Consider the following 2,851-nt stretch of genomic DNA (forward strand, 5'->3'; position numbering starts at 1 on the left):
GGAAGTGTAGTTTGTATGTCCCATGCTGCAACCATGCTGTATCAGTGTGTCACCTTTCAAAAACAATGCTCGATAATTTGCCTGATCGTCACGAAATGAGGGAGTCAGACACACGACCAGCATCGATCCCACTGACGTAGTAGTACTGGCAACACTTGAACTTAATCTCCGGTTCCAAATATCACAAGCAATCGGTCCCGGGTAGCTCTTTATAAACGTACAGGATCTACAATACTATGAACTCAGCAGCGGCCATCCGCAAGAGGAAGGCAAACAGGGATGAGTCAATGTTTAGCCGTTCATTGTGAAGATGTAATAAGCCATCATAGCGCAGGTCTCGTTCGACGAGATAGGTCCGACGATCATGAGCAGTCAGGGGCGACCGGTGCGAGCAACTAAAGGCAGACTGCGAGGATCAGCGGTTCACGCTGGAGGGCTTGATGATGACAATGATGGCAGAGGCATGGTTGGGGTGAGGATTCAGCGAAGACTCCGGCGACGACATTGGCTGAGACCCAAAGTGGCTCTAGGGTGGGCATAGGCAAGACGGACCGTCCAAAGTAGATATGCTAGATGCAGGTATGTGCAGAATATACATTCCTCGGCATTTGTTGTGAGTATAGCATGACTTGCCATTGGAAGTGCTAATTACCGTCTCATGGCATGACAATGTTACAAGATGCGCGCTGACATCTACTCGACGGCCCTGGCAAGCTGTCCCGAGGCTGAGGAGATCGATCGAGGAGGCTTGTTTGTGCTGATGCGCCAACTATTGGGACTTATAAGATATATTGAGCAACACATACATCCGGCTGCCCGTCGAGCTAATCGACATAGATCGTCGGGTTGAACCATGTGCAAGGGCACGCTAGATAAATTCTATGGTTACATGACCTCCACTAACCCAGTGTCCACACGGGGCCCGTTGAGGGGCGATGAGCGATGAGGTAGAAGACGCAAGGACGCCATCAGCCCGATGCATGCCGGTACGCTCGAACGGGGAAAATTGAATCTTGGATGTAACATGATCACGGGCAGGCAAGCATATACGTGGATGAATTCACCACTCACCAAAGCAAGCAAGTGGTTCAAGACAATAAGAACTCCTCGCTAATACCCCTTGAGCTCCGCTATGCGGCCGCCATGCACTGATAGTAGTGCAGATTAGCCTGGCTCGCGTTAGGGCTGTAAACAATTGCGTGGGTAGACGACTCGGGCCAGAAGGACACGAGAGGGACCAAAGCGAGCGGAGGAAGGGACAGCATATCACGAGAGGTGATATAGCAGGAGTCCAAGAGGGATGCTTATTGTCTTTGAGCCGGCGGCGAGATGGCTGGAGGCGTCTTGAAAAGGAAGTTGTTGTATTTATCGGGTAGGACCCTCGACACTCGCGTGTAATTGCCCAAGCAAGGACAATAAGCGCGATAGATGCCGTCAATAGACAACAAAACAGCAGGTATTGGGGTGTCTGGGGGCGCGCTTCTCTGTCGAGCTGTGGGCGACTGTGGTCGCGCTGCAGTGTACAACCCCGGCGTCTGCAGATTGTTTATAGACACTCGAACAATGGCCATTGTCTGTCGTGGACGCGGTTCACTTTTGTCCCCTTCGCGTTCAAAAGGGAGCATCCAAACTGGTGGTCTCCTCATCACCAGCTAGTCTTGTGTTCAAATCTGCTTAATCGCTTTCTTCCAGTCTCCTTGCATCGCGTCTTGCTCTCTCCTCTGTAGCTCTATCGGACTCGCTGTGAAACCAATCCATCTGTAGCCATCTATTTTCCCGAGGACATCTGTATAGAGATCCGCATCCTCTCTGTGAGTGTTTTTGTGGCCGTGCACGTACCATGGCACTGAGACTCCTACCATGATAGGATTTCGTTTTACTTCATCAACCGCTTTTGAACCTCCTACCATATACATGTCTACTGCTCTCATTCAATCTTCCAACACAACTATAGCAGTCGCTCCATCGAACACAGCTTACTCGTTCCTCTCGCACCCACCGCCTCAGAAGAAGCGCCCCACACAACCTTTACCATCTCCTCCTCACGTTCCTGACAGTCCGTCGAAACCAATTATTGGCCGTCGTAGATCTGCTACGACATCTGCTATTACCGCGTGGATTGCTACTGTGCAGCCGGGATCTCCAGCTCCTCCAACCCCTCAGCGCCGACCTTCTCTTTCGAGTCCGCGCCGACCATCTATCTCTCCACGCTCTGTCTCCCGGCGTCCCTCAGCGTGCTCTGCCCGTGCTCCTTCCGGGTCTTTCCTCAATATTCTTGACACGCCCACGACTGCGAGCCGTATAACTCCATCGGTGAAGGACTTCAAGCACGATCTTACCGCGGTCGGATACGCTTCAGTCTTCGTTCACTTCCCCAATACTCCGTCTTCAACCGCTTATCCTACCTTTCCGGATAGACCTTCCATTGTCGCAGTTCCTGAAGTTCCTGCTTCAGAAGTCGCAGAGAAGCCCGCTCGTCGAGGCTTGAAACATTTCCGTTCCCTCGCAGCGTTGACGTCTACTCGTGCGCGCTCTAAGTCAACGTCTACGCCAACAGCTATGCCTTCTGTTGCTCTCGCCAAGGCCTGTGCGCCTCCAGTCCCTCTCACGTCACAGCACATGCGCGTCCAAAGCAACGAGTCTGTCAGCAAAAACAAGAAGTCCAAGTACGCCAAGTACCGCCCCCCGCCCCTGGCTTCGGAGCTTGCCCTTGCGCAACTTGCCGACGGAGGCAAGATGGATGATCACATTCGACGCTTCGCAGAGGCGCAAGCGCGTGCTGGCGGTGCGACGATGGTTGATGGTAAACTCGTCGGTGTTGGAGATGTCTGGAGAGATGGAGCAGGCGGGG

The sequence above is a fragment of the Fibroporia radiculosa genome, assembly GCF_000313525.1.
Source record: "Fibroporia radiculosa TFFH 294 genomic supercontigs, scaffold3357, whole genome shotgun sequence".
In the NCBI taxonomy this organism is placed as follows: Eukaryota; Fungi; Basidiomycota; class Agaricomycetes; order Polyporales; family Fibroporiaceae; genus Fibroporia; species Fibroporia radiculosa.